Consider the following 25,600-nt stretch of genomic DNA (forward strand, 5'->3'; position numbering starts at 1 on the left):
CTTTGTTATTGTTATTTTACATTATTATTTTTTATTTATTGTTATTCTGCCCCCTAGCAGAAGAAATGGTTTCATCATTTTATAATCAAATAGCATGTGCAAATGTCAGCCATGGGGTGTGTAATGTATTATGTATGTATAATGCGTAGTAATCTATTGTTAAGACAGAAAACTCCTGATGATGTGACAGGTCCCCAACCTTACCACCTTCTATTTCATGTTCTCTCCAATGGTATGGAATAATTCGTCTTTCTTTCAGAAATGCCTGGCTTCTCTTTGATGTCCCCTACCTGAGGAGCACCCCTGTCATTACCCAGGATGACTCACAGAAGCAGATCGGGGGTCCAAGTGGCCAGAGAGCTTGGAAGGACATGTTACCAAATAAACAGGGTCCCAAAGTGATTGAGCTGCCCTTTCTCAGGCAAAGAGGATAGAATTTGTCCTTAAGCTCACCCCTCTGCTCCAAAAACTGTCCCCCCCAAGCCCAAATACTGAGTGGCTCTGTCTCACCCTCTCATCACCTGGGCCTACCTCAGAGTTCTCTCTCCACACCCATCTCCAGGTGTCAGCAAGTAAATTAGCCCAACACTAATGGAGGCATTTTCTGGTGAGACAGACAAGCTCCAGGAAGGCGGGGGTGGGGGGGTGGGGGGGGGCCTGAACCTGAGATCACAGTGTGTACAGTCCCCAGGGGGAGGACTAGCTCAAAGAGCGCAACTCAATAGCATCTCAATTATCCAGAATCTTCGTTGAATTCTTTTTCTGAAAAGTATAACTTCAATTGCCAAAAAGTATTTTAGCCACATTGAAGGGAAATGTTACTAAGATTTGGCTCACAGTTTGTGATACCTTAAAAAAAAAAAAAAAAAAAAACCCTTCTTTTCCCGCTGCAGTGATTGATTTCCTTACAAGCATTCCCTGTGAAACTGGACCCTAATGGAATTGTGCTTCTATTTTGTTGTTCTCTATCCTTCCCTACAGCTTCACCTTCCTCTTATCTACAAGTCCGTCTGTAAAGCCACCTGCTGCCTCTGCCACTTTACCCAGCTGTCTTCACACCCTACCCTACAGAGGTGTCAGAAGAGTTTGAGGCCCCAGAGGAATAAAGCACCTGGTTTGGATGCAGGAATTTTGCTTTAGCTATTTCTTAGGGTCCTGCTTTTCATAACGTCCAGTTCAGTGATAAAATCCAAAGGAAGACGGGGCATGAAGACTCATATGCTCCCAGGAAGCTCCTTAAATATATTTATCATCTGTCCTCTGGCCAGAATGACAGCTCCAGGTCTTGCTCTTCTCCTCCTTACCCCTCCCCCACCCTTGCCCTTCTTCTTTTTAGATGGAGGTCTCACTATGTTTCCCAGGCTGGCCTTGAAATCCTGGGCTTAAGCAATACCCCTGCCTCAGCCTCTGTTTCTATTTGTCATTGGTGGCCCTGCTAGGTCAGCAGTACCACTACCCCATACTAGGACTGGAAGGTCCCTCATCAAGGATGAGGTATGCAGCTTGTGACTCTGACCCTGAGCTGGCATCTTGCTCTTGAGTGTCTAGAATGCTTTGTGGACTTCAGTCTCTTGAGACCATATCTGTGACTATGGCCATTTTATGGCATGACCAACCAAGGCACATAAAGAAGACTTTTTGGAGAGCAGGGCCTCACCAGGAGGCCACCAGCACAGACTGGGCGCCCACTAGCCCTCTCTGTGAGGAGCCTGGAATGCCATGTCTGGACAATGCTGGGACAGGAAGACAAGCTGCTTATCCCAGGTTTGGACCTGCCTGGAGTCTGGTCAAGGCTGGCTGTCAGGGCTGAAATCAGAGATGAAGCTATAATCTCATGCTATGCTTTTCTCCCTGTGCGTTGTGACTCATTGGTGCATTGTGAAATCAGTTCCATGGGTCATAATCAACATTTTTCTTTAAAAAATAAATGTAGCAAAAAATATCCACATGCTTCATTTGTGTATTAGTGAGGGTAAGTATTATGTTTATAAAACTTTTGTTTTTGTGTTTTATATATAGGAATATGTGCTTTGGTTGGTACATGAGATATATTTATTTCTCACTGTGAGAAGTAGCCAGAGGTTGGGTGCAGTGGTGCACACCTGTAATCCTAGCAACTCCACGAGGCTAAGGCAGGAGGATAGTGAGTTCAAAGCCAGCCTCAGCAAAAGTGAGACCCTAAGCAACTCAGTGAGACCCTGTCTTCAAATAAAATACAAAATAGTACTGGGGATGTGGCTCCGTGGTCAAGTGCCCTAGGTTCAATCCCCAGTACCAAAAAAAAGTAGCCAGAGAACCTGAAATACAGTGTCGTGTAGCCACATCTTCCTGAGACCTATCACCACCCCACCCCTCACTCCCAACTAGGAAGCCAATGGAATCTGCTCAGGGCCCTAAAACTGTCTTCACCTCATAGGGACAGAAGAGTCAGGAAAGGCTTCTTGGAGGAGATGGGGTTTGATCCATGACCAGGAGTAGGGAGGGGGATGCCAGGGCAGAAAGGCTCAGGTGACCTTCCAGGAGTTGGAAGAGTGGGAAAGACAATGGCTGGGAGAGGTCATGGGGTATGGCTGACATACCTCTGTTCTTGTCTTGCCTCTCAATTCAGGCAAGACAAGAACAGAGGACAGAGGGATGGCAGGAAAAAAGTCCATTTGATTTCAAAGATCTATATTCAATGTCACCCTTGAGGGGTACTTCATAGTGGGGCAATTGAGTGGAGTGTCAGGCCTAATGTCCCTGTTTCTCATTGAATACAACATAATGGCATCTGCTTTTCTTTTGCCAATTTGAATTTTAATTAAAATTTAAAAATCCAGAGCCTGGCCAGGTGGTGCACACCTATAATCCTGGTGGATCAGGAGGCTGAGGCAAGAGGATTGCAAGCTCAAAACCAGTCTCAGCAATTTAGTGAGGCCCTGAGCTACTTAGTGAGACCAAGTCTCCAAATAAAATATAAAAAGGGCTGGGGATATGGCTCAAATGGTTAAGCGCCCCTGGGTTCAATCCCTGATACAAAAAAAAAAAAAAAAAAAAAAAAACAGTTCCTTGTTCATACTGGCCACATTTCAAACATTCAAAAACCACAGGTGACTAATGGTTATCAAATTGGACAGCACAAAGTAACATTTCTGTCATTTTAGGAAATCCTATTGGATGGTGATGCTCTAGAATAAGCAAGTTAATAATAAATCCACTCCAGTATCACCTTCTTTGACGAATGCAACATTTTTCATGATTTCTATTACACCTGCAATCCTAAATGCAAATGCTTCTGAGAAAGGCACTGGAATCCCTTAAATTATTTTTTTTCTCCTCTCTCTCATGACAGATAGGTAATATGCCAATGGGTCAATGTCGTAACAAGGTTCAGAGGGAGGCACATCTCACACAACAGCGTGAACACCCAATCATCACACTATGAACCAAAAAGGATGAGACCTTAAATTCTTACAAAAGAGAAACTAATTGACAGCAGGGGCCTGAAGAAAGCCAGGGTATAAGGAAACCATCCACCTGTGGCTGGCTGTGACAACACAGGGGATATCAAAGAATGACACTTTCCATGACTCAGTGTGCTACTTGAGGATGCTGATGGATCAGGGCAAAGCAAGCAAGCTCCTCTGTTGAGGGATATGAAAAACTTCGTGAGCTTGAGAAAAGGGAATGACCTAAAGTCATTATTTATCTCTAGATGAGAAAACTGAGTTTATTTTTCAGTCTTCTATAACATCAGGAGGGTTACTACATGAGAAAAGAGTCTTCTCTATCTCTAGGGAGGGCAGATTAGGTGGACACAGACCTTTGCAGAGGTGGATGCTTGTGAACTTGGCCCTCCTCTGACCTCCACATTCACTCTGTGGAGGCTCTATCCATCTTCTCTGCACCTGAGCCTCCCAGAACTACACTACCCACCCAAGCCTAAAGATCCAAATACTAAGGAACTCAAAGGGAATTATCACAATCTCTGTCCCACCCCCACCCCTCCTCTTCCTGTAGTTCCAACCCTGGCTCATCCTCCACCTGCTCAGCCCTCACCCAGATCAGCACACTGTGAGTCACCCTGACTCCTCTCCTTCTTACATCCCCCGCCATGATCACCTTGGCCACCTTTCCACTCTGCCTAAGTCTGCCCAGCTGGGTTTCCTCTCCAGCCCTGCCCAGATCCTGAGGCAGCTGCACCCTGGCAGGGGCCACCTGTTAGCCTCTTTGCCTCCAGTCATAGCCACCTCCAGCCTGGTGGTTCTTAGCCATGGATGAGCAACAGAATGACTTGGGAATACGTGCAAAATCTAGATCCTGACTCAGGAGCTATCTGGCTGGGTCAAGCACATGTGTTTTGCAAAAGAGCCTCAGGTGACTCTGATGTACACTCTTAGTTCAGAACATGGCCTCCTCCTCTTCATCATCCTTATGAATAACAACAAAAACAGCAATTAACATTTTTTGTGCACTTACATGTAATGCCTCATGTAATCTTCATGACACCCTATGAAGCAGGTTATTGAAACTAAGGAAAAAATTTCCATGGCTAGTTAGGGGGATGATCAGAATATGATCAGCCACTCCACTCCATTCTCCATATCCCTTTCTAAAACCAAACTTGACATGTAGCTCCCCATATAACCCTTCATGACATTTCTAGGAAAAAATAAATAAACATAATGGGAGCACATTCATCCCTCAGTTGCTTATTAACTCCAAAAGAAATCTTGCTGGGCACAATGGCCCATGCCTATAATCCCACAGGTTTGGGAGGCTAAGGCAGGAAGATCATGAGTTCAAAGCCAGTCTGGACAACTTAGCGAGGCATTTAGCAACTCAGTGAGACCCTGTCTCTAAATAAAATATAGAAAAAGGGCTGAGGATGTGGCTCAGTGGTTAAGCCCCTGGGTTCAATCCCCAGTACCAAAAAAAAAAAAAAGAAAGAAAGAAAGAAAAGAAATATTTTGAGTTTTAAGTGGTTATATAGTGAATACCTATGTAAAAGTTTGCTGAGATATATGTTTAGGATTTTTGACTTTATGTTTGTTATTCTCCATAAAAAAAAAATATCTTGAAAATAGGTTTAAAAAAAAAAGGCTACCAAATGTGAAATAGGTCAAAACATGGGTCTACTAAAGAAACCATGAGAAAGCCATCTGGCAAGAATACAGATAAGAAAAGATTTAAAGATGTCCTAAGTGCACCCACAAAAAATCCTCAGGGGAGGTTGGGCATGGACAGAGCATGGGCTGGAAGATGGGTACCATGCACAACTGTCTGAAAAATCCCACCACAGGATGGCTTGGCGACAGTGGGGAGCCAGGGCAGATGCAGCAGCAGCAGCAGCACAAGAGCTCTGAGAGTCCACAGACTGTCTTTGGGTCAGAGACTATGGGCAGCCCCATGGAGAGATCAATGACAGTAAAGAGCTTATGCATTGGGAATAAAGTCCAACTCTACAAAATCCAGCTCCTGCTGATTTGGTGCTGAGGGACTCAAAGGATCCAAGTGGGGTCACCTATGTTCCCAGCTCCACTGAGCAATCCAGAGACACAGCTGTGGTAAAGTGATTTTGAAACCCATCCTCAAAGAACAAAAACAATTCTGAGAAAAAATCATTGTGAAGCCTGCCTCACTCTAGCACCTGTTAAGGTACACTTACACTGTGCCCCCATAATGATGCTGCTCTAGAGCTACTCCATGGAACCTACCAGAAGGTCCTGGAGCTGACCTAGGGAAAAAAAAAAGCCACCAATATTAGGATATAGTGAATGGGAATACACAATTCTGTAGCAGAAAAAGCCTGAGTCTAACACAAAGCCAGAAATCAGTTCAGTCCTGTTGATCCAAATACCAGTGAATTATCCCACAAGGAAACTCCACTCAACAAGCCCAAAGGGAACTGTACCAATCTCTGCCCTGCCCCTATTGCTCCTCTACCTGTAGTTCCAATCCTGGCTCATCCTTCACCTGCACAGACCTCACCCAGGTCAGCATCCTGTGAGTCATCCAGACTCCTCCCCTTTCCCTGCTTCCTGCCCACAATCACCACCTCCTCCACCTGAGTCTGGCAGCTGGGCTTCCTCTCTAGCCTTGCCTCATGGGCCTCATCCTGATGCAGCGGCATCCTGTCAGGGGCCACCTGTTGGCCTCCCTGCTTCCGGTAAAAGCCACCTCCAGCCAGTGATTTGGAAGACTACCTAAATTACATGGACATTTTAGATTATAAATGCTTTATAAATGAACAAAACTAAATAACAAATGATAATCTAGAATAAAATATTTATAACATATGAAAAACAATGAGTTAATAGCCTTAAAACATACTAAGTACTCTTATAAATAATTAAGGCAAAAGGAATATACCCCATGAAATAATAAAAAAATAAATGAGCCAGGTGCTGTTGTACACACCTGTAATCCTAGTATCTCAGGAAGCTGAGGCAGGAGGATCTCAAGTACAAAGCCAGTCTCAGCAACTTAGCAAGGTCCTCCTAAGAAATTTAATGAGACCCTGTTTCAAAATTTAAAAATCAAAAGGGTTAGCAAGAAAAGGAAAGAAAGAAAGAAAGAAGATATAGAAAATAGAAGACTAGAGAGTACATGATCAGATAATTCATCTAAAAAGAATCACCAGTGACTAATTGGCCGGTAAAACAATCTAAGTAATAAAGTAACAAAAAGAAATCAAACTAAAGTTACAATGAAATATCCTTTTTTCTTATCAAATTTACAAATTTTTTAAATTGTTAATATTTAGTGATGGAAAAGATGTAGTTAAAGAGCTACTCTCACAGGACTGATGGTGAGCACCTATGCTGATATGCCTTTTTAGAAGGCAATTTAGCAATATATATCAAAATCTTGAAAGTGTGCATGTTCTTTGATCTAGCCATTCTCCTTACAGACCATATCCAATAGATAAAAATAAAGGTGCACCCAGTGTCAGTATATATAATGGGTGCAATTGTTAATAACCTTAAGTGACAAAAATAAAAGATTAGTTAAATCATGTTCAATACACAATAAAATATGAGAGATTCATAAGAAGTTTATTTATGAACAAGAAAGAATGTTCACAACATATTGATAAGCATGAAAAGCAAATCACAGAACAATATGTACAATCTGAAAAATTTCTTCCTGTGTTTCCTACTTCTTGAGAAGAAGCATTGCAGTGTGTCCTGGCAGAAATCTCACAGGGAATGCAGACCCCACCACAAGTCCACCTCACCTTTCATCTGGTGGAGAGTCTGCCTCTAAGTCCTACTTGGCCCTGAGCACTCACACTCTGTATTTTGACATATACAATATTTCTTGTGCTGCTGTTTAACTTTTCAAGATTAATCTTGACTCCTCAATTCACTAGAATGTTGCTAAATCTCACATTTCCTTCCTCTCAGTGCCTCCTACAGAACAAGTTATCAGCAAACAGCAGCAGAAGAAAGAATGTATCACTTCTGTGCATGCTCCTGTAGGCTGGCCAAACCACTGGCTGGCTCCACAGGTGTGGCAACCAAGCCCAGTTCTAGGCCAGGCTTGGGGCTGTGTGTTGTCGGCCACCTATCAATCTAGTTCTATGAAGATGCTTATTGTTGCTGCTAATTATTGTTGAGTGACAGGGCTGTTTGTTTAAAGCATTAGGTTACTGCCCCACACCCAGAGGCACAGCCAATCCTACTGCATCCTATAATTAATGAGCTGATAAGTGTTTCTTCCTTATTTCCAGTGCAAAGTTGGCTTTGGACCAACAGACCATGCCCACTCCTTCTGCAACCCTCTCCCATCTACAACCTCATGTCTTGGCTGTTGGACGCCTCATATGGAGAAGCATCCTCTTTATCCAAACTGTGGACATGGTCAGAACAGCCGTACGTAAGTCCCTGTGTCCCCACCCAGACTCACCAGGTCCTTCTGGTCCTCCTAAGTGACAGAGTTTCATGACAAGTCTAAGCCAATCTATTACTCAAGCAGCTCACCCTCTAGGCCCAGAAATCCCTACAGGAGGTACAGAAGGGCTCTCGCATTCAAATTCAACAACTCAAGTCTCACAGTTGTCCTAAATCCCTGCAATCAGTGCTCACTTGTTATGCCTTCTGCAGGAAAAAAATATAAAAGCCATCGGAAAAGGAGTGGGAGTCAGAATCAGGGAGAGAGAATTGGGCAACTGCTTCTTTTTTCCCCTTCTACAGATATGAACACATCCTGGTGTTCACAAGGTCCAAAAAGGAGCAGAGAGGAAAGTCCTGGAGCATTTGCCATGAGCACATGTAAGAGCTTTATGAATGCCAAGCTTGGCCTACCCGCCACTGGGACTTTGGGCAAGGTATCTGATCTCTGGATTCAGCTTTCTGGCCTGTAAAATGGGACCACAGCAATGGAACATGTCACACAGAGTTGTCAGGATTAAATAAGTTAATGGATGTCAAGCACTTAGAACATGCCAAGCATGGAGTGAGGACCAACATAAATGTTGGCCATTGTTAATGTTGAAAATGTCTTCCTGTGAGTCCCCTGAGCTCTCTCCAGCTTCTGAGAAAACAGATGCCGCACAGCCAACACAGGGCAAGCTGCTCTCCCCGGTGCTTTGAAACTGGCCACGAAACATTTCTGCAGAAACTCTGCTCTGAGCAGACCTCCAAGGATGTTGAGTTGGCCTAGCCAGACATGGCAGCTGCCACAGGCCTACAAGGCAAGGGCTATTTGGGGGTGATCCACAATGGCCCCTGGGGAGAGTCCCATTTCCATAGAGACAGTCTCCTAAGGGTTGGGAACTGGAAACGGCTCCAATTTCCATAGCAAAGATTTCTTGTTACCTGGGGGCCTGGAATAGGGAACAGAAAGGGAGGGAAGGAGGGACCCACTCCAAAGTAAGTCCTTAGTTTTAAGAGATTGGGTAATTGGGTGCTGGTCAGTCCATCTCATGGCCCTTCAGACACACTGGTGAGTAGATAGGTTCCCTGGGTCATTAATAAATATTAATTTTCTAGCCAGGTGTGGTTGGCACATGCCTGGAGTCCCAGCACTCAGGAGGCTGAGGCAAGAGGATCACTTATGAGTTTGGGACAAGCCACAGTAACACAGCATGACCCCATCTCAAAAAATAAAAATGAAAAATAAATATTAATGTTTTTGTGTTCTTTTTCTGCCCTCTGGATCTAGGCTTTCTGAAAAGAAGTTTAAATTCCTCTCATCTCCTGCTTTACCATCTCACCTGAGCTGCAGCATTTTCTTGTTTGTTCAACTTACATTTTGGGATCCAGGCACTTTGGCCAGCCTTGGGACTTAGCTGAGCTGATGTTACTGGTTCCCACCTGACATTACCTCAAGGCTCATTAGAGCTCAGAATGGCATTGAGGGCATTGCTCTTCATCTGGTTAGTGTTACGCTCCCAGTGCTTAGAAAAGTGCCTTGCACACAGCATGTGATCAGTAAACTGATGTTAAATAAGTGCATGTCGATGTTGTAAAGTCTGTCATCCTCCTTGTGCCCCCCCCCCCCCCCCCACACACACAGAGCTTCCTCTGTGGCTTCTTCAATCGATGTTTTGTTCCATTTCCAGGTCCACTTGTATCTAATTTTATTGTCTTCAATGTATTTATTAAAATGAACAGATTTCCTGTTTTCTAATTCATTAATTTGTTTTATCTTGTTTGTTCTATCTTGTTTTCATCAGTTTGTTTTCTTATGCTTTGTCTTCATTCTTGAGTTCCCAGCTTGTGGAGTTTAATTCCCTTCTTTTTGGTTAATGATAAAACATTTAATTCCAGGCATTTTGCTTGAGACTAGCCGGGCCATATCTAGTAAATTTTGGAGTGTTTTCCACATCCTTAATTTCTCAATAGTCTGTAATGCAGGTAAGGAATGCTTATCTATCCCACTACCCACCCCAAACTTCACCAGCCATCTTCCTATTCTTTGACAGGAAAATAGTGTCTACTATTTTCTATTTAAAATAAAAAACAGGGGCTGGGGATGTGGCTCAAGTGGTAGCGCGCTTGCCTGGCATGCGTGCGGCCCGGGTTCGATCCTCAGCAACACATACAAACAAAACGAAACAAAGATGTTGTGTCCGCCGATAACTAAAAAAGAATAATAAAAAAAATAAACAGGGCTGGGGGTGTGGCTCTAGCGGTAGCGCGCTCGCCTGGCATGCATTCGGCCTGGGTTCGATCCTCAGCACCACATACAAACAAAGATGTTGTGTCTGCGACAAAGAAATAAATAAATTAAAAAAAAAAAATAAAAAAAAAATAAACAAACTTCACTGACTTTATAAAAAAAAAAAAATTGGGGTGTAACTACTACTTCCAGCCACTGCCCTTCACACAGCCACCCACCTCTTGGCTTCACTTAAATTGATTCCAAAGCCACAGGGGGCAGCCATGTGCTGGGTACTGTCTGCCCTCCCATAGCCCAGGGTTCATTTGGGGCTGTATTGTTCTTTGTTGTAGGCGCTGTCCTGTATGTTGTAGGATGTTCAGCAGCATTCCTGACCTACCCAGGAGATGCCAGTAGTGTATGTGTGGCGCCAAGAGTGTGTGTGTGCATGCCTGGGCATGTACACGCCACACACACACGCCACTACCATCAAGTGTAACAACCAAAAATATCTCCAAACATTGCCACATGTCCCCTGTTGGGAGTTGGGAGAGTTGGTTCTCTCTTGTCGGAGAACCACTGATATATTCCCATAAAAGCAGAGGCCATGAAGAAGCCAGGCCACACATTGTGACCACCCACCTCTGTGCAGGTCTGGTGAGCATCAAGGCCTGGAGGTTCTGCAGTGGGCCCCTTGTGGTTAGATGTAGGAGCTGCAGGTGGGGAGGTGCACCTATTTCTCTAAGTGGATGTCCTTTTCTCCTCTTGCAGAAAGAATAGGAAAATGGGGAATAGAGGGCTTCCAGTTGGAAGGTACCCTCACCTTCAGGAGACTAAGAAGGTGCAGAGAAAAGAGAAGGGAAAAACTCCTCTAGCAGTCTGTGGCCTTGGCCTTAAAGGGCATGAGCCGGGTTCCCAAGACTCCTGGGAACCCAGTCCAGTATGAAAGGGAGAGAGCCAGAAAAAATTCAGAGCTGAAGCCCTGACCACAGCAAGAGAGGATGCTCTTATTTAGTGGGGCCTCTGGGCACAGGGGCAGCAGCAACCCCTCTGTTCTCAGGAAACAAGTGGGCTCCACAATTGATTATGAAAGAAGCACATTGCTCTCCTCATAAAACAATGTCCCCACCATTTAACACTATTAAAGTGTAAAATGCACAAAGTTTGACCTTTTATATGGACATATCAGCATGAGTGCTCGGGTCTACAGAGGGGCTGTAGTGTTGTGATCTAGAGTACAGGAGTGGGACTCAACTGCCTGGGTGCAAGTCCCAGATCCTCCACCTACCAGACGTGTAACCTTGTGGAAATTATTGATCTTTTTGTGACTTAGTTCCCTCATTTGTGTAGTAGGGGCAATAAAAGAACCTATCTCATTGGGACATTTCAAGGGTTATATGGCTTACCACATGACAACAATATCTGTTGTCAACAATTGCTAGCTATTTTTCTGTTCATTGTGCCCTTAATTGGTAATAGCTAAAAATCTGGATACTTAAATGCCAATCAACTAATTAAATACATGTGGCACATCCAATCTATGGGAAGACTGGGCAGCCATTGAAAGAAATAAAGTAGAACTACATCTACTTAGATAAATAGAATCTATTTAATGATGAGTAATAAATAATATTATCTTTTATTTATTTATAGAGAAATAAATAAAATATAGAAATAAATATTTATATAGAAATAAAGATTTATATTATATATAATAGAAAATATATGCACAAAAAGTATATACAGTTAAGAGCTTATTATTATATAAAAAAGCTAGTAAATAAATAGATATGTGACGTAATCTGCAAAGAAATTTTCTAAGGTTTTAACAATAGTTATATCTAGGGAAAGGAAACGGAGGATTCAAGAACTTCTGCTTTCTCCTTTGATACTGTTTGAATCTCTTATCATGAACACTAACTTTTGAAAACTTTTTTAAAAGTATGTGCTCATGTACTTTTCCACTGGTGTGAAATTTTTAAGATATATTGTTAATTTTTAAGTGGCAGAATATGAACAGTACATGACATCTGAATCTTAATTTACAAACTTAGGCATGCAAGAAATCACATTTTAGTGCCTGTAACTCAATTCACTGCTTATGGGAAGCTTCAGTCCTGACAATAGGAGACTTGATGTCAGATGTGTCTAAATTCTCCTGAACGCTGGAAGAGCCAGGCACAAGCTAGAAAAGGTGAAAGTGAGGCTGGCTGAGGCCAGGTATGGCAGTCCCTGCTGCTATGTGCCTCTTCAGAGCAATTAGGAACCATGAATCAAGTTGCCAGTGACCTTGTGTCCTGACTTCACCATGACGTCAACTCTCTTTGGGATTTTACTGCCTGTCTAGGCGAACAGGTAGAAAATAAGGTGGGACATTTCTCCTCTTGTGTCTCCTGCCCTTAGTCAGACTGGAGAAGGGAGGGCTTACAAGGGTTGGAGGTCTTTCTACTCCAAAGCAAATTATTCTTCCATCTTGTTTCTAGTCAAGGCATTCAATCTCTGCAAGAGAGCCCTTGTCCTTTGATAAGCTGTTCAGAAAATCTTGAGGTTGCTCTAGAGAATGCTTAAGCTTTCAGCACACAAAAGCCAGAGATACTTGAAAGCTGATTTGGATTTCTAACCTGGAGAGAGGTTTAGAAGTGATGAGCTCCATGAATGTGAGGACAAGAAAGGGGAAAATTCAGGGATGAAAAAAGATCAATTCCACAAATATTATCTCAGACTCACATATGTGTAAGTGCAAAGCAAAAAGTCTGAATGTTTCCACCAAATAATTAATAGTGCCTACTTGGAGGATAGGCTTTTGGATGTGGGGTGGGAGGAAGAGGATCAGTAACGTTTTATTCTATATTTCTAAACCATTTGGTTTTTCAACTATGAAACTGTATTCAGCATTGCTTATATAATTTAATATTGTATTTGTTTTTTTGGTACTGGGGATTGAACCCAGGGGTACTCTACCACTGAGCTACATTCCAGTCTTGTTTGCTTTTTCTTCTGAGACTGGGTCTCACTAAGTTGCTGAAGCTGTTCTTGAACTTGTGATTCTCCAGCCTCAGCCTCCCAAGTTGTTGGGGTTACTAGCGTGCACCACCACACCAGCTAATTTATTATTTTAAATAAATAAATATTCACGCATACTTTGCCATCAGGCTGGTGATAGATGGTGGTGCAGGCCAACATCCCTTTCTAGCACGTTTATGGGCAACCCTTGGGAACCTCTTTGTATGAGGAGTTGAGAGACCTTCTGAGAAAGAACTCTTTCTAAGGTAAGAGGGAAACTGGCACAAGGAGCTGACACAGAGACGAAGCTTTGCTCAGTGGGAAGGAGCTGATTCTGAGATAGATTGGTATTTGTGAATTAGATATATCTGCGGGCCAAGTCCATGGCTCTACAAGGCAACAGGGGACCAACAGCTCCCAGCACTGCTGCTTCAGTGAGGTTAACCGGCATGCTGCTGACTCCCTACAGGTGTAAGGTGCATGATGGGTGTGGCAATGTCCAGCAGAACAGATAACTCCATGGGGTGTGGTAGGGGCACAGGGAGGTTGCAGAGCTGGAGGAAGGAAAATGATGGGGGGGGGGAGGTGGTAATAATTTTCTAAAGTTGTCCACTAGGACACAGGAAACACACACCCTGGGAACAACCAAAATGATCTTGGGGTGAGGGTGTGGGAATTAAGCATGAACTGGGATCCTGAAATAGCAGTCAGAAGCAAGAGACATGTGGATGAGCCCTACCAATGTGACATGTGCGTGAGTCCAGGTGTGTGCACAGGCAGGGAACACAAGAGAGGGAGCCACAAAGTCTACATGGGCGGGATCAGGGAAGGTCTCCTGAGACAGCTGATGTCAGTGACTCAGAGCTTGATAGATAGGCTATGGGACATTGGATGGCAAGGGTGGAGGAAACCAAATGTGCAAAGGCCTGGAGCTGAGAAAGAGTGTGGGGTTTGGGGAACTGAAAGCAGCATAGGTTGATTACAGTAAATGAAAGGGTGTGGTAGAAGATGAGGCAACAATGGTTGTATTCCATGGTAAAGAATTCGGACTTTATCCTGCAGCAGTGGAAAAGCTCAAGAGGTCTGTTTAGCAGGGAAATGAGATGATCAAATTTATCAGAGAGCATTTCACTACCATACTCCCACTTCTCTTAATTCCCACCCAATGAGCAGTCTGAGTGTGAGATTCTTTTCCTTCAGAAAGTGTTCCTTGACCACCCTGGGACTCAGCCAGCTCTCAGCTTATGCTTCTAGAAGTTCCCAAGCACCTATTCCATCTTTCCCCTTTGCACTGCATCTTAATGATCCATATCCTGTACTTTTCCCTCCTCCTCCATACGCCGTGAGTACTGGTGGTAAGGAACAATGTCTGTTGTGTTCTCTGTTGCATTCCTGCACCCTGCACAGTGCCTGCAATGGTAAGTACTCAATATATACTTATTTAATAAAACATAAAATGTGAGACACTCTTATGGTTTCCAACCCTTGGAGTCTAGGCTGGAAATGGGTGGTAGGGGACCAAGAAGAAGGCTCTTGTAATAATTTAGGTGAGAAGTAATGAAGGCCTAACCTAAAGTGGTGGTGATGGAGATGGAGAGCAGGGAGACATAGGGAAAATATTTGGGAGGCAGAATTAATAAACCTGGGTGATTAAACCAGGGTGCCAGATAAGGGAAGGAGGGCTCCTAGGCTTCTGGCTTCAGCAGTTGAGTAGATGAGGAGTAAACCAAGAACTGGCTATTCTGGAAGAGGAGACAATGTGGAGAAAGGGAAGAAGATTCTGGAATCAATTTAGACTGACTTTGACATGCCTTTAGTACATTCAGGTAGAGAGGTCCCAGGTGGAAAGATGAAACTGGAGCTTAGGATAAACATCTAGATTAAAGAAGAGATTTGGGAGCCCTCAGCCTGCAGGTAATGGTTAAAAACCAGAGAGGGGATAAGATCACCCAGGGAGAGGAGGAGGAGGTAAAACAATGGGGATGTCAACCTTTAATTGGTGAGCTGAAGAGGAGTCAGGAGAAAAGAGAAAAAAGCAGGTATGACATGGAAGAAGGAAAGAAGCCAAGGTCGTATCACAATTAAGAGAGAAGCATTTTCAAGGACTAGAAAATAGAGTCCAATAGGGTCGAAAACTAGGGCCTCACTTGCAGTAGAGAAAACCAAGGCCCAGGGAGGCTGACTAAAGTGGTAGAGGCCAAATGCAATCGAGGTCTATGGTCATAGAGACCAGTGGCTCTCAAATTGTGATCCCTCCCCTTGACTTGTAGAGTACCCAAGACCCTTCCAGGGAGGTCCATAAGGTCAAGACCATTTCCATAATAATTCCCAAAGGTTTTTGTAGTATTCACTTTGTGGACATTTGCCTTTATGTTGTAGAAGCAACAGTGGGTGACACTTATGGGGCCGTAACCCAAATCACCAAACTGGCACAAAACTTCCTTAAAAGTCATACTCTTCACCCACCATAGTTGCAGTTTTTAAACTTTTAAGTTGTTTCATATAAGAATGTCCATAACAGCTAGGTACAGTGGTGCATGCCTGTAATCTCAGCAACTCAAGAGGCTAAGGCAGGAAGATCGAAGTTCCAGGCCAGCCTCAGCAACTTAGCAAGACTCTAAGCAACTTAGCAAGACCCTGTTTCAAAATAAAAAATAAAAAGGACTGGGGATGTGGCTCAGTGGTTAAGCACCTCTGGGTTCAATCCCTAGTACCACACACACACACACAAAAGTCCATGATAATATTTTAATAACCATTAATTTTATTAAAACTGGACTATTAATTACCTGTCTTGCTAACAGTCTGCTCATAAAGCAATTTTGAAAACAGAAGTCCAGGAAGAACTTGTACAATTGTTTTTGCAAGCTGAACTACCTGTTTTTTTTTTGTTTGTTTGTTTTTGTTTTGTTTTGTGGAACATCATTTTTGTATAAAGGACTAACAGACTATGCTTCTTCATACTCGTATATCTTTCAGATGTTTTCAGGGAAATGAATGAAGTGAGCCTTTCACCTCAAGAAAAACAATTATGTGTTGCCAGGTACACCAGCACACACCTTTAATCCCAGCAGAAGGATCACAAATTTGAGGTCAGCTTAGGCAATTTAGCAACACCCTCTCTCTCAACAGCAAAAAAAAGGGCTGGGGATTCAGTGCAGTGGTAGTGATAGAGCATCTCTGGGCTCAATCCCTAGTACAAAAAAAGAAAAAAAAGAACACAAAACAGGGAAAAGACAGTTTCATCAATAAATGGCACTGGGAAAATTGAATATACATAAGCCAAAGAATGAAATTAAACCTTAATCTCACACAAAAATGAACTCAAAATGGATTAAAGACAAATGTAAGACCTGAAACTGCAAAACAACTAGAAGTAAACAAAAAGGAAAAAGCCCACAATATTGGTCTGGGCAAAGATTTTCTGGATATGACTCCAAAAGCTCCAGCAACAAAAACAAAAATTGACACATGGGATTCCATCAAACCAAAATGCTTTTATAAAGAAGAATGAAATTATGTCACTGGCAGGAAACTATGTGAACCAAAATAAGTCAGACTCAAAATTCAAGGGTGGTATGTTTTCTCACATTTGTGGAAAAGAAGGTTGGTGGGAGGCAGGATCTCATGAAAATCAAAAGGAGATCAGTGGAATAGAGGAAAAGTACCAGGGGGATGGAGGGGAGAGGGAAAGGGAAAATACTTGGGAGTGATACTGATCAAATTATTATACTGTGTGCACTTACAAATATGTAACAAATCCCACCATTATGTATGACTATAATGCACCAATAAAAAATGTAGGAAAAAATCCTAAAGGACAGAGCAAATGAAACAATAAACAGAAGAAAGAGACAATCTACAGAATAGGAAAATATTTCTGCAAATTATTGATAAGTGGTTACTATTCAAATAACTCGACAGGCATGGTGACATACAACTATAGTTCCGGCAACCCGGGAGGCTAAAGCAGGAGGATAGCAAGTTCGAGCGCAGCCTAGGGAACTTAAGAGAGACCCTGTCTCAAAATAAATAAGAAAAAAGGCTGGGGATATTTGTACACTCATGCTTTCAGCAACATTATCACGATAGCAAGCAAGGTACAAGTGTTATCGAAGAATGAACAGATGGGCAAAATATGGAATATACATACAATGGAATGTTGTTTAGGCATATAAAGAAGGAAGTTCTGAAACATGCTACAACATGAAGCCTGAAACCACTGTGCTGGGTAACGTAGCTGGTCACAGGGAGAGATGCACTCTATGGTTCCACACACTTGGGGTGTCTAATAAGATTCATGGAAACAGACAGTATGGGAGGTGGCTAGAAGAGGGAGGGGAGAAAGGGGAGTTGTTATTTGGTGGGTATAGTTTCAGTTAAGATGAGAAGAGTTATGGAGCTGGCTGGTGGTGATGGTTGCACAATAAAGTAAATATACTTAATACCACTGAACTGTACACTTAAAATAGTGAAGATGGTAAATTTTATATTATAATCTATTCTACCACAATTAAATTTTTTAAATTATATAATGGAAACTTGATGACCATTGAAAAATGATTTCCTATTACTCCCTCCCCACACCTTCTGACAGCCACCATTCTATTCACTTCCTTATGCCTCATAAGGGTAGAATCATGCAGTGTTTTTCCTTCAGTGTCTGACTTGTTTCCCTTGGCACAGTGCCCTCTAGGTTTACCCACGTTGTTGTAGATGGCATGATTATTGTTAAATTTTATATGTGTGTGTGTGTGTGTTTGTGTGTGTCATTTTGGTATGTATATTCTACTGTATGTTTATACCATGTTTTTTTAACCCTTCTATATACACAGTGAATAAGTTCTAGAGATTTATCATACAACAGAGCCATACAACATTGTCCATATAATTGACAATACAGTATTGTGCACTTTAAATGTTTAGAGGATACATATCATCTTAGGTTTCTCACCCCTCCCACTAAAAAGCCACATACAAACAAAAGAAAACAAGAAAAATTTTGGAATAGATACATTTTCTCTACCTTAATTGGTAGAGAATTGCAAGAGTATTCATATGTTCAAATTTGAAATGTACACATTAAATGAGTGCTATTTTTTGTATATTAATTATACCACAATAAAGCTAAAAGGGAGGAGTAAAATGTTTCTAAGAGCAAAACATCTGAGAACCTCTGATGCAGACTATCTGTTCCTGTCTTCCAGTTCTTGGACCCTGTTTTCAACACACCTACCCTTCCATTTACTTCACTGAATGCAGAATTATAAAACTCCCCAAACAAACTTAGTTGAAGAGATAAGACATCAGGCATAGCAAGCTAAAGAGAGAATAAGACCCTCAAAATCATTTTCCTCTAGCAATAGTGGCAAGGCCTGGTAAGTAGCTCTGCCAGGCTAGGCTGGGTTCACAACCCCTGCCTGCAGCCCACCAGTGGGAGAATAATAATGCCAGAGCTTAAACAGGAGTTCAGGTGTCTTATCTTTTTCACATTCCATATCTGATGTGATACAACAGTGAAGTAAAGGCAGGTGGAGCCATTTTTTTTTAAAAAAATCAGTTACGATTTATAGGGGAGAAAACACCAAAATATAAAAGAGAGGGCTGTAGTGGGGCACCTTCTGTCTGAAGTCCAGGGGTCCCTTCACCAGGCACTGGCAACAAGATGCCTAAATTGCAAAGCACAGTGGCACATGCCTGTAATCTCAGCATCTTGGGAGGCTGAGGCAGGATGATCACAATTCAAAGCCAGCCTCAGCAATTAAACAAGACTGGAGACCCTGTCTCAAAATAAAAAATAAAATAGACTGGGAATATGGCTCAGTGCTTCAGCGCCCCTGGGTTCAATCCCTAGTACCCAGCAGACAAAATGCCACTCAAGCCTGGAGGTCTACCATTAAAACATGCATTTTTTACTTTATTCTTTGCATTATGTTTATAAGCCATGTAGACTTCTTTTTTTTAAAAAACTTTTTCCATTCTTTTGGGTTATTAGTCTTTTTATTTTATAAGATAAAGTGACCCTCTATATTATTTTTTATTACAGAATAAATATTTAAGTGATTAAAAAATAAAAGCTGTGGTGCACGCCTATAATCCCAGAGGCTCGGGAGGCTGAGGTAGGAGGATCACAATTCAAAGCCAACCTCAGCAACTTAGTGAAGTCCTGAGCAACTTAGTGGGGCCCTCTTTCAAAATAAAATATAAAAAGGTCTGGGGATATTGGTCAGTGGTTAAGCCCCCCTGGGTACCCCCCCTCCAAAAAAAGTTAAGGAAACAGAAGACAAATAAGAGATGACTAAAACAAAAGCTGATTTCTTAAGAGGCAGATGAGTAACAAAAATTATTATGAAAAAAGACCACAGCATCAAATAAGTGACACTAGGAATGAAAAAGATAAAATACAATAGATATGAAACTACAAAAAATTCTATATTAATAGCCTCAAGACTTTTTTGAGAATTAAAATTATCAAAATCAATTAGAGAATAAATAATAGTTTTAGTAATACTTAAAGTCATAATAGAGGTAATATCCTGGAGTTTCCTCTTAAAATACACACTTGTCGAGGTAGTTAAGCACTAGTAAGTCGTTCCTCAGCTGTGGTCTTCTATGACAAGAGTTGGAACTTTGGACCTTGGACTTTGTCAGTCTTGTTTGGAAGGAAAGAGGATGTTGAGAGTATAGCAGAGGGACTGGTCTGTTCCCTGAAGTCAGGTTACCCCAAGGCTGAACCAGGCTGCCAATACACCCCTTCTCACCTCCTCAAGAGTAGCAAACCACCCACCTCACTTAGCCCTTCCCACAATTCCCTCCTCACTCACTGCTTTCCTTCTTCCCTATTCTCCTCTTCCCCCTCTGAGCCTCCCTTCCTTACCCCCATCCTCTGTTGAAAGAAAAGAATAGCTCCAGGTGCCATGCTACCTCACCCAACATCCTACCCTCTCCTGGCTCCTGGCAATTTCAGCCTGAAGAATTCAGCAAAGAGGTAAAGTCCTGAGGCCTAACCCTATGCCTGTCTTGGCCCATTCCTCAAACTCATTTCTCAGTATGATCTTAAGAAAAAACAAAGGGACCCCAGGGGTAAAGGATATGCAGTAACAGGTGATAGTTGTCTAGCTCTGAGCCCTGGTACTAGAGCTAACCCAAATGATCCATCATTTCGTATCTTGTTCTGTTTGTAATCCAAATAAATGTCTCACATATATAAACAATACTGTGTCTCAAATTTGTCAGTATAGTTGGATGAGTAAAAGTTAAATGTAGTTAAATTTGCTATTCATTCTATTCCAACTGTGAACAACTTAGTATCTCCAAAAATACACACTATGAGTACCACATACAAGCATGTATGTGTTGGGAAGTAGAAAACCATTAAATATTTTAATGACAAAAAGAGCCATCTCCTTCAGGAAAAGAAGGGGATGACCAGTGTACCTGACATTACTGTGGTCAAGTTGATGTCTCTTTATGGTTCTATCCATGGGGTGGGTGGAAAGGAGTCAACACAAATTGAATTCAGGTAGGAAGTCTTCCTTTGTGGATCTTGACAGAGATTTAGTCTTGGATTGACCCCCAGCCCTTAGTTGTTCCTAAAGCAGGTAATTCCATGGACTCCTTACCTTGCTCAAAGACTGGGAGATAAGATGGGAACTGGAAGGCAGATATTCTCCGAGATGCCCAACTTCCGCTGATGTTTGGAGTGACCAGCCTGTCCAGATACAGAAAAACTGATGCTGCAATGATGTCAACCAAACCCAAGTCCAGGACACATGACCAGGTTTGTTCAAGTACATGAACGAACATAGTTAGGAGGATAAAAATCTGGATCATAGCAGATATTTGGTGGTTCTTACCAAAGTCGATCTTTGGCAAATGTGAATAGAAATCTAGCTCTAGGAAATGAAAAATCCACAAGGGTAAGAGAGAGGTACCACATCATGAACATTAGCCAGTTCAGGGAACTGTGACTGAAAATCCCTAAGGTAGGTCCCCAGATACTCCCACCTATCTCATGAAATGCCTAAAATCCAGAATAAGAACTATCGACCTTTAAGCAGGTTGGGCAGGACGGGTGGGGCTAAGTAAGGCTAACTGGAGCTGGAACCAGTATTATTCTGAACTGCTGACACTCTGCCACTCCAGTACAGATGAGGGCTCTGAGAATGGAGTATGATGGGTATATAGAGGAGTATACAGAAGTAATGATGAAGAATGGTGAGGAAACAACTTTCTAGTGTTACTTGTGACTGGGTCTATTTACCATCTGAACTTCTGGGTCCCCCTCTAACCCTACCGAACTTATATAGGTTCAGTTTTGGAGATTAGTGAGCTGCCTTCTTCGAAGTATCCACCACTCTCTAACATCAGAGACCTAGGAGGTAGAGGGCTTTCTGCTTGGGCTTTATACAGACTCAAGGGCTGTTAACAAGTGACCAACTCAAAACCTCCCTCTATGGTTACCTCTGGAGGTAATATCATAGGAAGCCTGAGTGTGTTTTTATGTAATCTATTAGGCCCTTAGAAGTCTTCTTTCCAAAAATATCTTCCCTGCTCTAGATCCACCTGGTACCTAAAGTTTTACCATTAGGGTCCTTAAAGTTGCTCAAAAAGTCTCTAGAGAAATATAAATATAACTCTTAACTCAGGGTAGGAGTAGGGGATTGGTGCAGAGTTACACAAGAACAAATGAGTGGAAGCCCTGAAATTCCTTTATCGGGGGCACAGAGGGCAAAGGAGTGAAGTATGAGTGGGGAAGTGGAAGAATTAAGGGTGTCTATCTAGAAGCTGTTTTCAGAGAATACATGGTTTGTAATTACACTGCATATTTATTTAGGGTAGCTTTGACTAAGACTGATAGGGATTTGGTATGCCAGACTCTCCCCATAAGCCACTCCTTGGCTCCACCACTGCACAAGAAAATAAGCTGACTACAAAGACCTTGGAAATCCAGACACAAAGACCTGGACTTTGAGGGGAGCTGTCAAATTCAACTCCCTCTCCCTGAGCCACTGTGCTTGCCAGAAGCAGGTAAACACAACAGGACTGAGCTAAGGATTATCCACGGGGGATCTTGTATCCTCTGAAGGAACTACTGGCAGCACTCCCATCCATGGAGAGGCCAAAGAAAGAAGTGCAGGACTTTGGGTCAACAATGGCAGGGAAAAGGCACATAAATTGTGGCTGTATTATCCAGTCACAAGATGCAATCATACTGCTGCTTGTCACATGATGTCTTTTCCCCTCCTCCTTTGGTCTTTCCCTCTTCTCCTTTCCCCTCCCTTTGCTCTGTTTTGATTTGGTTAAAATAGATGCAAACCCTGGTCTTTTCTATTTTTACTACCCAGCAATTACATAATCCACACCGTAATTGCTGACTTGCAAAACTATTGGCAACAGTAGAAAAACCCTGGAGTTTTAAAAAGGAAAAGGATTATTACAGTACAAAAGCCTTTGGCAGCTTTACTGACTGGTAAAGCATCTGTAATCGTCACTTGCCAGTGGAAGTTACATGGGCCCTGGGAACATCCCCCACACACATACCTCAGGGAAAGTGGGCTAGGGGATGAGAGGCAACCTGGCTAAGAGGAAATGGCAGTGGGTGGGGGCTGGGCTCATATTTAATAAATGCCCTCACCAAAAAAGTACTCAAGATTGAGTGCCAGATTACCAGGGGTACCTTTTACTGCTTTTGTTTCTTGCTAGGGAGTGAAGTCTCCAAAGGCCAGGACCTTGCCCTCATCAGCTTCCCGGCCTTCCTTCAACCTGCAACATATTTCTGCAAGAGTCTGAGGGAGGGAAGACTACCTCAGTTAAACAGGTGCCTGACAGACACAGGAGCAAGGAAGATTTCAAGCACAAAGAGCTTCTCTGCAAGGCTTTCCAGATAGTAAGCCAGAAACACATTATTCAATTATTTCACAAAATGGTCCAATAAAAATATAAGAACTAGTGGTCTGGTAAAGGGTTTCACAACCAAAAAGAAATATTTCACTGAGCCAAAATTCTCTGTATGTTGAATGTGGGTAATGCAGTAGATTAAGGAGGGTTAATGTCTTCTTTCCCTGATTTTGCCAATGTTGCCACATTCCTGACCGCCCCCCCCCCCCAAGAATCAAAGTGATCAGTCCAATTTGGATAATTGTATGTGACCATTTAAAATATTTGCCAAATGTGATATACTAGAATGGGTGATGAGATGGAACTGTGAACAACCCAGGTCAATCAGGAAGGCAGGTATTAATCAAAATAAGATACAAACATAACATTACAACACAACCATGATGAAAGGTTATAAAGGGAAAGTATAGGGTGCTAAGGGCATTTAGAACAGTATGACCAGATAGGGTCTGAAGGTTCTTAGAATATTACCCTAAGGACTTCAGGGTTCTTTCAATTTGGCACCTTTGTTTCCTTCTGTCCCCTATCCCTCCCTCCTTCCTATATTTATTGGGTTTTTACTATGCCAAAGATAATACTAAGTTCTTTACATGTGTGGTCTCATTTGATTTTTATAACAAACTTACAATTCAAATTCAGCACTTTAAGATAAAAGGATCTGTTGAAAAAAGCTGAACCTAGCCGGGTGCAGTGGCACACACCTGTAATCCCGGCAGCTCGGGAGGCTGAGACAGGTGGATGATGAGTTCAAAGCCAGCCTCAGCAACAGAGAGCTGCTAAGCAACTCAGTGAGACCCTGTCTCTAAATAAAACACAAAAAATAGGGTTGGGGATATGACTCAGTGAATGAATGCCCTCGAGTTCAATCCCTGGTACCCCGCATCCCCCACCAAAAAAAGGTGAACCATACCATATTCTCTGTAAGAGAATGATATACCATTTATGACATGGATTAATTAAGACACTTCTGGCAGCAGGTGACGATTCAAATCAAACTTCTATAAGGGGTAAAAAAAGGGAAAGTCTAGGTCCACGCAAAATAAGCGTCCAGGATTCCACCAGTTTAACACGTGGTTACATCCAGGTACTCAAGACACCATCTGATCTCCAGTTTTCTCTATCTCACAGCTCAGCTGTCATCTGTGTTGCCTTCATTCTTGGGCAGTATTCTCCTTAGGGTGGCAAGATGGTCTCCAGCAGCATGGGACTTACATTCTGTAGGGTCAGGGCAACCGAGCTGGAAAGGAAAATAAGAGTGCACTTCTTAATAGTTCTAACAAAAACCCTGAGAGACCTGATTGGCCTGGATGTGGGTCTATGCCCCTGCCTGCCAAGTACTATTCTCTGACTGGCACATGACTATGTGTCCTCCAAGAGATGAACTTACTCCACTGGAACCACTTCTGAAAATAGGAAAGGAAGTGGTCCCCTAAAGAAAATAAAAATGCTCTTATTTAAGAAAGGAGAATGGTGAATAGTCAAAGCTCACTGACCTCTATTGTTCTCAAAGTGGGTGTTGAGACCATACAATAGGTTCTTCCATCAGCCAGGTCTTCCCTGCTAAGGCATGCGCAAAAATACTAAGTTCAGTGTGGCACTGACTAGATTCACACTGCTCAGAGACCATGACTTCTTACTTTAAGATACTAACTGAAGGGCTGGGGAGGTGGCTCAAGTGGTAGCGCGCTCGCCTGGCATGTGTAGGGTGCTGGGTTAGATCCTCAGCACCACATAAAAATAAAATAAAGATGTTGTGTCCACCTAGAACTAAAAAATAAATAGTAAAAAATTCTCTCTCTCTTTAAAAAAAAAAAAAAGATACTAACTGAAGTCTTACTATTTATTTAGGTCCTTGCTCAGAACAGTTTTAAAGTTCCAAGATTTTACAGAAGATTTTTCCCAATTTTTCTTTACCCCTAAATGATAGACCCTACTCGGCAATTGCATGGCTGGGAAGGGTATAGCTCATTGGCTCTTTAACCAGCATCCTCAGGTTCTGCATAACTCACAGGGAAGGAGAAATATGACAAAGTCCTCCGTGTGGACATTTTTTTTTTTTTTTTTGCTTCCCTTTTGAAGTCTGAACGGAAAACAGCTTTCACTGGGCAGAAAGAGGAATATAAAATGATAGCTGGAACATTCACAGAGCAAGATTTTGGAGAACCACTGTTAAACATTCTGAACTATACAGCACTACAACAATCAGATGTCAGCTGCAAACCCCCTGTCATTGTGCATTCTTTTAAAAGCTGCCTGGATCCTCCCATCCCAAGAAGAAATCCAATGGTCTTCCCAGAATCTCAGCAAATTACCAGCAGTTAATACTCTTAGTAGTCTCTTTGGCTCTGCTCCAACTCTTGCTAGAGCTTTGATCTTTTTCACATCTCACCTCCTGAGGCTGGTCTCTTCTCTCTGCTCTAAGCAGTCCCAGATGTGGGACTCAGCTCTTTTTCCATGCTTTACTCCAAAGAAAAAATATGTACACACAAACTCACTCAAAGCATCATGTGTCTGTCAGATTTCCCTGAAAGTATAAAGAGACAGAGATTTTATATTACCCTGCTGCTTGGTCCTTTTATCCATTCCACATGCTCCTCACATTTTGTTGGTG

General features: G+C 42.4%; 1 long non-coding RNA gene and 1 pseudogene across 22 annotated transcripts in view; both read right to left on the reverse strand.

Moving 5' to 3' along the window:
- Positions 1–3,325: 3,325 nt before the first annotated feature.
- On the reverse strand, positions 3,326–3,436 carry LOC114092082 (small nucleolar RNA U13; annotated as a pseudogene).
- A 12,397-nt stretch (positions 3,437–15,833) lies between these two features.
- The window catches only part of LOC114091822 (uncharacterized), a 56,447-nt gene continuing 46,680 nt past the window's right edge, over positions 15,834–25,600 (reverse strand). For 21 of the 22 annotated variants that reach the window (XR_011704375.1, XR_011704369.1, XR_011704370.1 and 18 more), the window contains 2 exons: positions 25,379–25,513; positions 23,904–24,226 (listed from right to left, as the gene is read on the reverse strand). This is a non-coding gene — a long non-coding RNA (uncharacterized lncRNA). Of the gene's footprint in view, positions 20,801–23,899; positions 24,227–25,378; positions 25,514–25,600 lie in introns of those variants that run through there. The other variant, XR_011704371.1, reaches the window with a different exon arrangement.

This window comes from Marmota flaviventris, chromosome 14 (assembly GCF_047511675.1).
Source record: "Marmota flaviventris isolate mMarFla1 chromosome 14, mMarFla1.hap1, whole genome shotgun sequence".
NCBI lineage: Eukaryota > Metazoa > Chordata > Mammalia > Rodentia > Sciuridae > Marmota > Marmota flaviventris.